The 16,205-nt window shown below is 43.6% G+C and overlaps 1 protein-coding gene across 1 annotated transcript in view; it reads right to left on the bottom strand.

Annotated features, from left to right (window-relative positions):
• Window positions 1-5,244, bottom strand: part of VAC14 (VAC14 component of PIKFYVE complex) — a 573,384-nt gene extending 568,140 nt beyond the window's left edge. The window contains exon 1 of the mRNA XM_030203598.1: window positions 5,141-5,244. The gene's annotated coding sequence lies outside the window, so the exon portion shown is untranslated. The remainder of the gene's footprint in view (window positions 1-5,140) is intronic.
• Window positions 5,245-16,205: the final 10,961 nt, after the last annotated feature.

Here is a 16,205-nt window from a genome sequence, read left to right as displayed (position 1 = left end):
AAAAATCGAAGAGGCCGTGGGCCTAATTGAAAAGTTCAATTTAAGTTATCATCAAGCGATTCTTCAGAAGAAGATAATAGCAAGAAGGGCACAGAACAGAGGGGGGAAGGGACCCCAGAGACAATTAGCACGGGTAATCTTTTACCAGAGACTTTTTTACGGTTACTACCACAAGTCCAGGAAGCGACCAATGTGGTCAAAACAGTAACAAACAAGAGAGCAGCGAGAGGTGGCAAGATCAAGAAGTAGATACAGTCATCAATTTATCTAAATATAGTCTTTCTCAACATCAAATAGAAGCATTAAATAAGGGACTGTCGTTTGTTCCTTATTCAAAATACGATGCGTTTGCTACCAGACAAGGATTATATAAGTTTTTTAGAGAACTGAAATTACGGTTATTTTTTGGCAAGTCTCCAGAGGATAAGGAGGAGAATAAAGGCTTACCCCGTACAGGGGTTAAATCCCGGTGGTCCCCTCCAGGAAATCCTGACCCCTCTATTTTGGCCTTTCAAAAACTAGTACTTAATGAATTGGAACGCATGGAAACAATTAGGATGCCTCATAGATATAACTTTACGTTAGACCAACAACTTTGCATTCAACAACTTGCTAATAATGATCAAATAGTCGTAGTGCGTGCTGACAAAGGAGGTTCCACAGTGGTTTTAGACAAACAGAAATATATAGATGAAGGCTTACGTCAGCTTACACAGGAAGAGTTTTATGATTGTTTGAACTATGATCCTACGGAACAGCTAAAGGATTTGATAACTAAATATGTGGGGAGGGGTGTGATGGATGGTATTTTTTCAGTGCAAGAACAACGGTTTCTTTGTCACCCTAACCCAAAAATTCCTTACATATATTTCGTTCCGAAAGTTCATAAATCCACAGTGGACCCTCCAGGTCGCCCGATAGTGTGTACTAGGGATTCAGTATTAGAGCCTCTTTCTAAATTAATAGATGTATTCCTTCAACCATGGGTTACTAAAGCGGAGTCTTATGTTAGGGACTCCACAGATTTCATACATACTTTAGAAGTAATTAAAGATCAAGGCTTGGTGGAGGAATCCACCTTATTGGTAGGCTTGGACGTAATAGCCCTTTATACAAATCTGCCCCAGGAAGGGGTCATCGAAGTAGCAGGTTCTGTTCTGGAACGATGTAATATCCCCAAAGAAAAGAAAATGGCTTTATGCCAACTTTTAATGTGGGTAGTTAAGTTTAATTATTTTCAATTTGACCAGCAGTACTATCTTCAAAAAAGAGGCATAGCCATGGGGGCTTCAGTAGCCCCCTCATTGGCCTGCCTTTATATGACAGAATTTGAAGAGAAATTTGTTTATCCGTCACCATGGCATACTAATATTATGCTATGGCGCCGTTACATAGATGACGTGATTATGTTCTGGAGAGGATCCGAGGAAGATCTAGCAATATTCATAAGAGAATTAAATGAAGCTGACCCATGTGTTAAATTTACTGCTAGGATTTCACGAGACACATTGGAATTTTTAGACATAAAAATTAATAAAATGGATTTCAATAACTTATCTACCTCGATCTATAGGAAGAATACCGATAGGAATACTCTGTTACATTACTCGAGTTTCCATCATATAGCCCTAAAGAGGGGAGTCCCTGTTGGACAGTATTTAAGATTACGTAGATTATGTTCCTCTTTGGAGGAATTTAAAATTCAGGCATATGACATGACGGAGAGATTTCTCCAACGTGGGTACCCCTTATCAGTTCTAAAACGGGCATATAAACGTGCCCGATATGCTCAAAGGGATTGGTTGTTTATACCAAAAAGGAAGAAGATAATAAAGCCCATAGCATGTGTTTTACCTTTTTCGCAAAGGGCACCGTTAATTGGTCATATAATTCATAAATTTTGGCATGTTTTGGGTGTTCACCCTGTCTTTAAAGAGCATCCTAAAATGGCTTATAGCCGCAAATCTAATTTGGGAGAACTCCTAAAACGCCCCAAGGCAACGAAATATGGGGGACATCACTCCGCTTGTGGTAATTGTGTTTATTGCAAATATGCCCTAGTTACGAACAAAGTAAAAATTCCAGGTATTCAAAAATATTTTTATCTTCACTCGATTACGAATTGTGATAGTGAGCAGATTGTATATTGTATAATATGTCCATGTAATAAATATTATATAGGTCATACTAAGAGGAAATTGAAAATCAGATTAGCTGAGCACATTAGCAATATTAGAAATTTGAGGAGTGATGCCCCCCTGGTTGCCCATTGGAATGAATGCCAACATGCAATAGAAGATATTAGATGCATGGCATTGTTACAGATTCCTGTATTGAATCGAGGAGGTAATATAAGTGAAATCCTTTTTAATATAGAACAACGTTTTATTTTTCAATGGAGAACAGTAACACCTCTGGGACTAAACTTGGAGGTAGAATGGATTTGAGACACATACGTCAGAGAGAGGAGTGGCTTGCTGCTAGTATTTATATCCGGTTTAGCTAGCCATAGAGATGTTTGTATCATCATTTCCTGCCAGCCTAGAGGCGGAAATCAGCCCGTTGGGTAAGTTGCCGAAATAATTTTAATGTGAGAAAAGACGAATTAAATGTGGATTAAATATTTGTATATATGAAAACTTGGACATGTAATGATAAATGGGAATGATAGAGGAAGTGTATATATTTTTCATGTAGGATGTTGATCACGGTTCTCCTGAAGAAGCTAAGTGCGAAATGCGGTCTCGCATAGAGAACCGAGAGAACTGAGGCTACAGAGAGAGTTGACTGGGAGAAAAAACGCTTAAATTAAAGAACCATAATTGCTTGCAATCGTTGGGAATCCTTATTATCAATGACTCGATGAAGGAAGATGGAAGATTACGTTAAAAGGTTCCTTTGCTGGTGTTATATATTCTTTGTTGCTATATTTTTCAACGTTTAACGCTGACCAATTGAACTATTATCACAGTCAAGGAGGCAACTGACTTTTTGAAGAGTTTTGAAACATTAATGAAAGGACGCTGAAAAACTATATAGCATGAATGTTTCAATGCGTTACATATGATAAAGAACATAAAGGGACATACGTGACTGTTATTGAAATAGGAAGAGCCAACGTTGCTAGTAACACTGGGGGTGTATTTATTTATTTAATTGTTGTACGTGGGTAATACATGTCTGTTTGTTTATATTAAAAAGCATTTATAATAAGAGATATCGAGATATTGGAATATTGTTTAACAGGGAGTACAAACCATAGTAGGTATTTCTTCTCAAGTATAAAGCCACTTACGCATCCACCTTTCCCTATGTTGGTGCTCATTTGTGGAATGGATTACCTAAATCTGTTATAACTACTCCCGATCATCTGACCTTCAGAAAAACCCTCAAGACCACCTTATTTGGAATAGCTTACGCAAAAGTCCCGCCATCGCATCCATAACTGCTGAACTGTAACTATCTTAACGACATCCTCAACTTTATTACCCCTTCCCCTTCTCTGTAATTACTCACTGATCTCTCCTACTTCCATGTACTTGTTTATGCCGGATTGATGTATGCCTTTTTCAGACTGCTGTAAGCCACAATGGGCCTGCGCGTGGGTAGGAAAATGTGGGATATAAATGCTATAAATAATAATAGCTTATTCCAACACCCAGATGCAGGCACAGAAAATGCTCTGTTCCTCCATTTCATCAATCACATCACATATGTACAGGAAATACCTAGCAAACAACCATTACCGGTAACTAAGCATGACTGCATAATGGGAACAAACCAATGTAAGAGGGCTGACGTCTGGTTGTTGGCGTACAAGGTCTTAAAAGTCAAAATCTGCCAGTTAAATCACACTCTCTCCTGTACTGGCAACCAATGCAATACAGCCAGAGACGGAATGCAATCTCTTTTCTATTAGCTCCTATAAACATTTTTGCTGCAATGTTTTGGACTTCCTTCAAAGAATGCAACCCATTTATAGGACAAGCCTGTGTAAAGAATGTTACAATAATCCAAAACACAAAGTATTTTAACCTGCATTATTATACAAAATGCCCAAGAATCAAGATAGGGTTTAAGTCTCTTAATCATGGGCAATCTACCAAAGGTAGAAATCTGAGACAGATGTTGATACCCTACACCCTCTTGACCTAGCCAAGCCCCTTTATTGATCAATGGAAATAAACCAAAGAGACCGGTCTTTATTCCCAAAACAGAGGCATGAGTTCATAGGCCATGAAGGAACTCCACCTAGGACTGCCTACTGGCTCATGATCTACCCAACAGGTTGATCTAACGGTAGTCATGCATGGTCTTACTCGACTGCATATGAAGAGACTTGTAGCCCTCATTCCCTACGAGCTTAGCAGCAAGGATCAACCACTGCATTAACTCGTAGCCTAACTCCACTCACCCCCTCCCTATACAGGTTTCCATTGTAAAAAGGAAATAGGGCAGAGCCACTGAAGGGCTTGTCTGTGTCATGCTACTGGAAGTTGAGATGAGTAATAGCATAATGGAGCTAATGTGGTAGAGACACCAGAAGGAAGATTTCAGGGGAAGGGACCGGACTCCATTTTCATGGTAACCTTGGGTGGGGGGAAATATACGTATGAAATCTGAAGGCAGCCTACTTTTTAATAAACAGAGCTGGCAACCCTCAGCTCCAGTTCCACTGCAACAGCAGTGGCTTTTCCATCCTTTGTTTGAACCCATGAAACACACAAGCTACTCCCACATACCAGCACCCATAGCAGCAGCAGCTGCAGGTACATTGCAGACCACCAAGCGCCTTCCTTCTATCCCTGGATCCTGCTGGTGGGGAATAGCTGGCTATGGAATGAATGGGGATTTGTCACATACTGCCCAGTGCCTCCACTCATTGGTCCTGTCCGAGACATCACTTGTCACAGACAGTCAAAACTAATAACATAAGTTATCTTTCATAGAATGTGCTAATAAACACATCAAATACCTAGTGCTTAATAGACAACAGAGTTAAAACTGGGCTTGATCTTATGACTAGCAAAAGACTAATCATTAACATGCAAGGTACCATGCAGCCGGCTCCCCTCCCCACTAGGTACTGGTAGCAATAAGAAGTACTGAACCAAAATTCAAACAGTCCCCCACCCTGTACCTTGAAGGAAACAGGTAAGATGCTAGACTAGCAAGTAGTCTGCAGCAGCAGCAGGCGACAGCCACTGCTGATTGGCTACACCGGAGGTAAAGAACAGGAAGAGAGTATGGACGATAGAACGGAGAAGAGCGCGCTCCTCCTATTCCAGAGTCCAGACCGTCAGAAGCAAGCTAGGCAGTCTCAGCTGGTTGGCTGCAGGCAGTAGCAAGCAATAGGAGACGACAAACCGGAAAAGGCAAGCACCGCCTACGCTCCTCCCCCAGCCTTTAGCAGGGCGGCCGAAGGCGGGTAGAAAGAATAACTTAGCCGCCGCTAATTGGTTACCAGCAACCAGGAAGGAAAGAAAGTAGAAAACGGATTTCCCGGATCCCCTGCTTACCACCAACCACACGGAGGTTAGATTGAGAGCAGGAGACGGCATGACATGCCGTTATGTAGCCCATTATGGAGTGAAGGCAGTTAAGGCGGAGCTTGGCGCCGTTTAGTTCATCCAAAACAATGGCAAACGCTATTTAAAACAATAGCAAAAGCTTATTAAAAAAACATAACAGACTGCCTATGCGTAGTCCCTCTGTCAACAGTCTAAAGCTGTTCCGGTTGCATAGGTTTTCTGTTTATTTGAAATCTTCCCATATCCAGATATAAATATAATGAAATTGAGTATCACTAAAACAGCTTAAAAATTGTTGTAGCTGGTGGAAACAGCAGTAATAAACTCTGTATTTTGTGGAAATGATAAGTAGTAGTAGTGCTCATTTTTATACACTTCTATGGAACGGCCGCCGAGAGACTGGGCCTGGCCCGGGACAAGGCCGCCCGTGGGCCTACCCCCCTCCCCCGCCACCGGGCCCGGGCCCCTGCACTATATGTAGATCCAACTTGTGCAAAAACCCACTTATAACCTTACCAAACCATAACAGCACTAATTCCAAGGACAGGACGAGCTACAACCTTATGCGTGGAAAGGCAGTACTATAATTACACCGGGCTCTAAAACACCAGTACACAACCTAATGAAAAACAAAACAAAAAGGGCTGCAAATACTACACACTAGCAGAATACTGTACCTTGATCACACATGAAAAACACATGGCAACAGATATGACACAAGGAACTAGAAATAAAAAAAATATGACGGCAAAATACTGAACTAGAAAGCTAGCTCAAGAAGTCAGACTCAGCATGCAGCAATACTAGAAAAATTGAAACTTGCATGAAAAATATCACAGATACACATTTCCAAACGCTGACATATTCCAATTAATAAATTCTGAATAAAATACTTTTTTCTATCTTTGTTGTCTGATCATAGTTTTTCTATTCGCTTTGGTCCTGTCTTCTGTTTTATGCAGTGTCTTCTTTCCATTTGCTATTTTTTCTCTCATGTCCACCACCCTCCTGTGTCCTTATGTGTCCTGTCTACCATCTGTAGCCCTGTCCCTATCCTTCCTCAAGTTTCGGCATCTGTCCTGAAAGTGTTCCGATCCAGCCCTTAAATTCAGCAATTTTCCCTCCATCCATATCCAGCATTTCTCCTCACTCCCCTTCCCTCCACCATGTGCATGTACTTCCTGTCTTCCCTCCCCTCCATCCATGTCCAGCATTTCTCCTCTCTCCCTTCCCCTCCATCCGTGTGCATCTCCTTCCTTTATCTTTCCTTCCCTTCCCTTCATCCTTCTCCAACATTTCTTCTCTCTTCCCTGCCCTCCACTCCATCCATCCATGTCCAGCATTTCTCCTCTCTTCCCTCCCCTTCATCCATGTGCATCTCCTTCCTGACTTCCCTCCCCTCTCTCCATCCATCCATGTCCAGCAACTCTCCATTCTCCTCTAGCCTCTCCTCCATCCACCCATATCCAGTAAATTTCCTCTCTCCCCTGCCCCCTCCAATCATCCATCCGTGTTCAGCAATTCTCCTCTCCCCCCTGCCCTGCCCTCCTGTCCAGCGATCTCTTCTCTCTCCCCCCTGACCGCCCCTCTTGTCCAGCGATCTCTTCTCTCTCCCCCCTGCCCTCCCCTCTTATCCAGCAATCTCGTCTCTCTCCCCCTGTCCTACCCTCTTGTCCAGCAATCTCTTCTCTCTCCCCCCTGCCCTGCCCTCTTGTCCAGCAATCTCTTCTCTCTCCCCCCTGCCCTGCCCTCTTATCCAGCAATCTCTTCTCTCTCCCTCCTGCCCTCCCCTCCCCTCCTGTCCAGCAATCTCTTCTCTCCCCCCTGCCCTCCCCTCCTGTCCAGCAATCTCTTCTTTCTCCCCCCTGCCCTCCCCTCCCTCCGAGATCCAAGGCCCCCCTCCGTCCCTCCCTTCAGCCTTCCCTTGTCTGTCTCTCAGCTCTGGTCCCGCCCTCATTTCCTGTTTCCACAAGGGCGGGACCAGAGCTGAGAGACAGACAAGGGAAGGCTGAAGCGTGAGCCTGCACGCTTTTCACTGTGTGCTGCTCTCGCTGTAACCCCGACAAGGTAAGAAGATCGCTTTTGAAATTCGGAGGGACGGAGGACGGGCCCTGGAACTCAGAGTTGGACGGAGGGAGGGAGGGGCGAGCACCTACGAACTCGGTGCCTATGCATGCAAAGGACATGCGGCGCCAGGGAATTTTGTCCCCCCCTGTCCCCCCCTTCTCGGTGACCCTGCTATGGAATACAGTAATACTCCTGCCAGAATTCTACACCACAAAAATAAAAATTCTGTGCAAAAAATTTCAAAATTCTGAACACAATCCCTCCCCCCCCCCCCACCCCTTTTACAAGCGGCTGCTCATGCGGTAATGCCAATGCAGTCTATTCAAAGTGAATAGGCTGTGTCGGCATTAGCGTGCGGCTTTGCAAATGGAGGGGAAATTTGCAAATTCTGCAAAATTCTATGCACAAAATTTGCAATATTACAAGCCCCATACACAGATACCATCTATATTTTTCCAAGCCTCCTAGCACCCCTAGCATCCATATATTTTACAGCCCCCTCCCTACACCCACACACAGCATCCACTAACTTCCATCCACCCACACACATAAACACACACACGCACACATACACATGCACACACACATAGCATCCACCTTTTTTACAGCCTCCCTCCACACACACAAACACACCATCCACCTTTTTTACAACCCCTTTCTCCACCCCTCCTCTCACACGTAGCATCCACTTTTTTTTTTTACAGCCACCCCACCTCTCTCCACACACACACAGCATCCACCTTTTTTTTCTGGTCCCCTCCCTCCCTCCCTCCCTCCCTCCACCCACTCACAGCATCCACCTTTTTTTAACAGCCCCCTCGCTACTTGTACCTACATACCATCAATACATCAATATTTGTTTTCAGTCCACCCCTGCACTCACCCGTGAAGTAAGAGCAGGAGGAGCTGCATGAGAGGAAGGCAGGAAGGAACCCCACTCTTTGCTGCCCACTGCCGCTGCTCTGGGCCAGTGCTGCAACTTTTTCCAAATGGCCACCGAGACTTCCTGCAACAGTCTCACGAGATTACTGCTTGAAGTCTTGGTAGCCATTTTGAAAAAGCAGTGGCACTAGCTAGAGAGCAGAAGCAGTGGGTAGGAAAGAGAACAGCGCTGGAGAAAAGCTTCAGCTGGCAGGGGTTGGGGACCAGGGGCCCAGGTACCCAAGAAGACCCCCAGTAGCTATGCCACTGAGCCCAGCTAAGGAACATGTTATTTTGAGTTAGTTTTCACTGGACCAAACTTGCTTTCCTTGTGCCATCACCATCCAGTTGCCAGTGGCGTAGCTAGGTGGGGCGCAGGGGAGCGCCACCGCCACATGCCAATATCGTTCTCTACCTCCGTCCTCTTCCCTCCCTTGCGAGATTCTCCTGTCTCTTCTGCCTCTCCCATCCGCGTGGCCATTTTTACAGCCCTGAAGCGTTCTCCATCCGGCACCGGCGATTCAGATAGTCAGCCTTCTTGCCAGCGTCGGGGCCTCTCCTCAGGCGCATCCCACCTCTGTGGAAAACAGGACGTTGCATTACAGTAGGCAGGACGCGCTTGAGGAGAGGCCCCGACACTGAAGGCTGACTATCTGAATCGCCGGTGCCAGACAGAGAATGCTTCAGGGCACTGAAAATGACCACGCGGACTGTAGAGAGGCCATGGGCGAAAGATGTAAGACTCGGGGAGGGGGTGGAGAAGGGAGAAAGAGCTGCCCAAGGAGGTTTTAATAGGAGTGGAAATGAGCCTATCTAGTCCATTTGTAAGCAAGGAAGCCGGTTTGGTTAATCTGTTTCCACGCCCCCTCACAGCCGTCATTGCCGTTCACTCGAAACAAAGCAAGCAAACTTATGAGCTGCTGCCTCCACCTTGTCATTTTATATTGTTGGTCCATCTGTAGCAAGTCTAAAGCTGTTTCAGTTAGGTAGGCAGTGCCTTAAAAGTGGGAGGAGAAAAGAAATAACAATTGAGTATCACTAAAACAGCTTCAAAAAATATTGTAGCCAGTAGAAACCGCAATTATAACCTCTATAGGTTGAGCTCATTTTTCTTCACTGTTCTTGTTCTATACAATACAGATGTCCAGATTTCAGTGAGGATATCCTGTTTCCTGATGGGCTCATCTTAACTGCTGTTGTAATCTGCCTTGGGAAGCCTGGTGTTTTAAAGGTGATAGAATATACTGAAATTAAATGAAAGTAGAATTAAACTCTCCTTTCATTGGGACACATGGAATCACATCATCTATTTTGAAGAACTTTCTTTTAGATACACAAATGGATTATTCTGTTTTGAACATGTTTCAGGGGCAAGTGGCTTTATAAATCAAAATAAAAAGAAATATTTTGTTTTATCAGATCTATTTTGTTTAAACATAAATGGACTATAAGCCCCTAATGCAGTCCATTGGTTTTCTTATATTTTTTGCTTGTGATGACTGTGCCAAAACTGAAAAATCTTGTCTTATCTCTATCTGGTCGATAATAAAAGGAACTCTATCCACCCTTAAAAGTTGTTTTGTGGCCATGCATGAGGAATTGTGATATTGAATAAATGTATATTTGTGTCCCTAGTCTTGCATCCTACGTTTATATAATCCTTTCAAGAAATCCAGTTAATCATTTAACATTAGTGGAACATAGCCATAGAGGCATGGTATGGTCCCATTTTTAATAATGGTAATACTAGGGCCCATTTAAGGAACAGGTTATTTTGAGTTAGTCTTCACTGGACCAAATTTGCTTTCCTTGTGCCATCACTATCCAGCAGGATAGGCAGTGTCTTAAAAAGTGGAGGATAAAGGATTTTTTTTTTACACATTTATATCACACATTATTCCAACCAAAGTCGGATTAAATGTGGCTTACATTTGAAAATACAAATACCTGTTTTGTAAAAGGTACATTTTTTTCAATTTTTATTTTGCAAAGTACAGGAGAAAATGCATTTCTGTTTCTTTTTTACCAGTATTGCACTGTTTTTATAGAGTCTGGCTTCCTTGGGCAGAGAGGAAGAGGTCTCTATTTCAATTTTTGGTGTTGTTTTTTTTTTCTTTTGTGGCTCCCTGTTTTGTATTAGATTGTTATCGTGGAATGTTGTCACAATTTGGGTTTCTGCCAGGTGCTTGCGACCTGGGTTGGCCATTGTTGGAAACAGGATAATGGGCTAGATGGACCATTGGTCTGACCCAGTATGGCTACTCTAATGTTAACAAGGTGTCTAGCAGTGGAATAAACGTGTGTGCTAGGTAGTTAAGAAGACAGGTTGCCTGTTCTGGACAGTCCAGGGACCTCTTCTGCATCTTGCCTCCTGATGTAACTTACTGTTTCCTTGTAGGCAGGACGCAACAGAGACAGCCTGTATTAATCAGTGCCCGCAACAGCCCTTGAGCAACAACACAGACACTGTTGTATAGCTGACCCCAACCGGCGCCTATTTTATAAAAGTCTGCTCCCCCTGAGATCAAAACCTGGCTACGCCTCTGCCAGTTGGATAGGCAGGGCCTTAAAAGGTGGAGGATAAAGCTTTTTTTTTAAATTGACATTTATAGCCTACTTCAGTGATGGCGAACCTTTCAGAGACCGAGTGCCCAAACAGCAACCCAAAATCGAATTATTTATCGCAAAGTGCCAGTACTCATTATGACTCATTATGACCACATATGACTCCACCCCTATGATAGCCACACCCCTTACACCAGCCATGGCGCATATAAACAGACATCATTGAAAATATTATACTAGTATAGGAGAAAAAAATAACATGATTTTCTTCCATTATAAATCATTTCTGTAAGCTGTTACAGCTCCAGTATACCCAGTGCAAAATAAGACAGCAGATGTAAATTCTCAAATTGGACATATTCCAAACACGAAAATGAAAATAAAATGATTTTTCCTACCTTTGTTGTCTGGTGATTTTGTTTTTCTATCCATATTGGTCCTAGTCGCTGATTCTGCTGCTCTCTATCTGTTCTCTTAACTCCGTTTCCAGGGCTTCCTTTCCATTTATTTCTTTACTTTCCTCCTTTCTTCTTCATTTCTTGCTCTCCATCCATGTCCAGCAACCATCCTTTCTCCTCCAGCCACAAATGTCCAGCAACCCTCCTCTCCCCTCCAGCCACAAATGTCCAGCCACCCTCCTCTCCTCCCCTGCCCTCCCTCCCAGCACCAGGCCTCCCTCCCAGCACCCAACACCAGGCCTCCCTCCCACCCAGCACCAGGCTTCCCTCCCACCCAGCACCCAACATCAGGCCTCCCTCCCTCCCAACACCAGGCCTCCCTCCCACCCAGCACCCACCATCAGGCCTCCCTCCCACCCAGCAGCACACAGACAGCACCAAGCCTCCCTCCCTCCCTCCCAGCACCAGGCCGCCTTCCCTCCAACCCAACAAGCATCAGGCCACCTGCCTGTCCTCCCTCCCTCCCAGCACCAGGAACCCCCCTCCTCCTGAAATTTAAAAAGCATACCGTCCTCGGAGTTAAGCCGCGTGTGGTGCGTCGGCAGCGAAGCGCGTGTTCTTTGCTCGGCGCGCCAAGAAGGCGCGTCGAGTGAAGAACATGCGCTTTGATGCCGCTGCACGCCACCTTAACCCCGAGGACGGTACGCTTTTTAAATTTCAGGAGGAGGGGGGTTCCTGGTGCTGGGAGGGAGACTGGGAGGGCGGGTGGCCTGATGCTTGTTGGGTTGGAGGGAGGCCGAACTGGTACTTGGAGGGACGGACATTGAGCGGACCAGCGATGGCGACGGCGCGCGTGTCAAGGGAGAGGGCTCTGCGTGCCCCCTCTGGCACGCGTGCCATAGGTTCGCCATCACTGGCCTACTTTATCCCAAGCAAACCCTGGTTCAATGTGGCTTACATTTGAAAATACAGTAAAACAGAATAATAGAATTCAGTAACATCATGGGAGTAAGTCGACGGATATGTCTGAAACATTTAACAAAATGAGATTACCATATATTTGTATTTATTTATTTGTTATATTTATACCCCACATTTTCCCACCTATTTGTAGGCTCAATGTGGCTTACATAGTACCGGAGAGGCGCTTGCAGACTCCGGTGACAACAAATACAATGTGATGTTGTGGTAAGCTAGAGATCATGTGGCATAGCCACATTAGGGAATCATATAAAAGTCTGTCCTTTAATGATGCCACATGTTCAGAATCATAGCCATAAATATAGACAATTATTCAAACATTATCACATGCAAATTTCTACAGCACAACACAGATTATTCCAAATCGTTTAACCAAAAGGTTTCGCCTTTGGCTTTAACAAGCAATACCATGTGCATGTAAGATCTGGATAAACAAATTAAAACAATCAAAGTTTAATGTAAATGCCCATAATATGTAATACTTGGTAGCAATAATTAAACAGTGGAATATTCACATAGCAGGCAGCTAACAGATTTATTTTCCACTGAACATAAATAACTTTGTATGAACTTGGCGGCTAATAGTGTGCTGCTGGCTACTGTATTTTGGTGGTGTATTGTTTGCTTCATAATAAAATCACACACATCTGTATATAAATAAACAGCTGGGAAACAAAGCTTCAAAGCTTCAAAACCAAAAAAACAAATACCTTTTACACCACACAGACTTTAAGAACTAAAAAATAAACATAAATTGTAAATTGGGATTTATTAACCACCTTTATGAAGAGATTCACCCAAGGCAAGTGTACAGCAGGTACAGTTTAACATAAAACTTACAATTTTGTTAATAGCTGTGAAAATGAGGCTTCTGCTTCTGCTCCCACTCTCCAGCAGGCCTGTGACCTCTGAACAAGACTCCTACCAGTCTCTTCCCAACATCCTGAGCAATCCAATCTCAAGCTCCTGGGCCCCTTTTTCACTCAGGGTGAGCTGGTTCTCAGTATGCAAATTGTATGCAGATTAGCATGTTACCCTTTCTTGCTCAGGGTGACCTGGTTCTCCAGAGGCAAAATTAAACAGGTCTCACCAACAGCATATTCCTCAGGCAATTCTTTATTCCACCCCTGGGCACACTTCTTCTAGCTTAAATACTTTATACATTCACATGTCTTCACACTGCGCCTCCCCACACAGATACCCAGGCTCAGTACTAAATTCAATACTTTGGGGACTTCTAACCCCAGGCTTTGCAGCCTGCTTCTCAGTACTGGGCCACACAGTTCACCACAAGTCCATAGGGTTCAGCCAGTTCTTTCCAGGGGGATTCTCTTTCTTCAGCTACCAGCTCTCTTCTCTTCCTTTCACAACTCAGGTGGGGTATAAAGTGGTTAATTAGCTACACAGGACCCAGCCCATAACCTCCTACACCTGTGGACATCCCAGGGCTCTCCCCGGTCCTAGCGACCGCCATCTATTCTCCTACTAGTGCCCTCTAGTGGCCTACCCTGGATAGGACAGCCTCATACTTATCACACAGCATAACAATACTAAAATAACCAAGAATAAACTAAATACAATAAATGAGGTAAACTTGAAAACAGTAAATTGAAACCTAATAATAGAACTACCGTGAAACAGTATGAAAAATATACACATTTAACAGCACTGGAATTAAAATACCAGAGATATAATACACCTAATAAGCATGCATTAGAACATTCAACTAACATAGATATGATGCTAAAAAGTTTCTACAATACAGCTTACCATATAGCTGAGGGACCAAGAGCAGATATATGATGGGAACAAGACACATGGTACAGAGTCAGTTGGGATAATTAGATGGTTAACTAAACTCAAGGCAAGTTCTTTTTATAGTTAAGCAAGAGATAAGGAACTGATCTAAGTTACAGCGTGTGTAGCAAGCTAGTCCAGGTGCAGAATGAGTGTATAGTCAATCACCCTATGTATTAAAGGCTTGAGAGAAGAGTCAGGCTTTCACCTGCTTCCTGAAATAGAGGTAGCCTCAAATTACTAGCCCCTCTGAGAGTAAATTCCAGTGTGTGGAGGCTACTCCTGAGAAGGCTCACTGGAAGGTATCACATCGTACAATTTCTTTTGACGAGCATACAGATAGTGATGATCCTTGAGACGACCTTAGAGGTCTCAAAGATGTATAAAGGGCTAGCTTATTCTTTAAGTACTCTGACCTATTTTGTCTGAAGACCTTGAAAATCAAACAGAGAGTTTTAAATTTAGCCCTGTAAGATACTGGTAACCAGTGTAGCTTTCGCAGGAAGGGTGTGATGTGGTTACGCAACTTGCAGCCTTCTATCAGTCATGCTGCAGCATTCTGAATTAGCTGGAGCTAATACAAACTCTTTTTGGTATGGCCAGTGTACAGAGCATTAGAAGTAGTCTAGTTGCGATGTTATCATGGCATGGACCACTGTGGTCAGACTCATCTTTTCAATATGTGGATGGAGAGAGATTTCATAGCTGCCGTAGATGATAGAGACAATTTTTGAAGGTTGTTTGAATTTGTGGGATCAGAATGAGTGATGAGTCGAGCAGTATCCCAAGATTCCTGATTTGTGATTTTAGGGGAAGTTCAAATTTTCCAAAAGGTATTTTGAAGTTGGGTATTTCTCCATTTGTGTTTGGCATCCAAAGAATTTCTGTTTTATTTGGGTTCAGGCAAAGCTTGCTGTTGCTCCCCATTTCTGAGTTGCAGATAGGCAGGCAGTCAGATTACTCAGAGCTGTGGGTAGATCTGGTTCAATAGGTATGAGTACTTGCACTTCATCATAGTAACATATATCATAGTAACATAGTAAACAACGGCAGATAAAGACCTGAACTGTCCATCCAGTCTGCCCAACAAGATAAACCCATTTTACATGGTATGTAATACTTTATATGTATACCTGAGTTTGATTTGTCCCTGCCTTTCTCAGGGCACAGACCGTAACAGTCTGCCCAGCACTCTTCCTGTACTAAAAGTTCTGAAGCTAACATCAAAGCCCCTTAAAATTTACACTCCAGCCCATCCTTAGCTATTCAGTTACGATCAGGGCACAGACTGTAGAAGTCCGCTTTGCTCCGGTTTTACTCTCCAAATACCGGCGTTGCCACCCAATCTTCGCTAAGATTCTGTAGATCCATTCCTTCTAAACAGGATTCCTTTGTGTTTCTCCCACACATGTTTGAATTCCATTACCGTTTTCATCTCCACCACCTCTCACAGGAGGGCATTCCACATATCTACAACCTTTCCATGAAAAAATACTTCCTGACATTACTCCTGATGTTATGGTATAAGCCAATTGTCAGAATTATTTTATCAATATAAAAAGACAGCTTTTAAAAGATGTACCTCTTTCCCCTTTTCCTTGGGAATTTCTGGTAGTAGGACTAGTTAATTACAAAGACATTTAAGAGACAAAAGGGTACTGTGCTTCAAAGAGAAATAAAACTCTCTCTGCCCTCCCACCTAAAAAGACTGAACAAAAGCATGACTAAGGTGGCTACTTGAAGAATCACATAGACATCTCCACCAGCAGACAGATAGTCTGGAGAAGGCATAACTCCAGCTATTGATAACAAAGACTTCAGAGGGGAAACCATAAACAAGACATTTGCTTGTCAAAGGTATACCTGCCCCTCCCATCAGCTTTCAGACATGTGCAGAAAGGAAGGACTTGTAATGTGTATCTGCTCCAGAGACTGAGCAGGAAGC

This window comes from Microcaecilia unicolor, chromosome 5 (assembly GCF_901765095.1).
Source record: "Microcaecilia unicolor chromosome 5, aMicUni1.1, whole genome shotgun sequence".
NCBI classification, from domain to species: domain Eukaryota; kingdom Metazoa; phylum Chordata; class Amphibia; order Gymnophiona; family Siphonopidae; genus Microcaecilia; species Microcaecilia unicolor.
The sequence above is the reverse complement of the archived record's forward strand: the minus strand, read 5'-3'. Positions and strand labels throughout refer to the sequence as shown.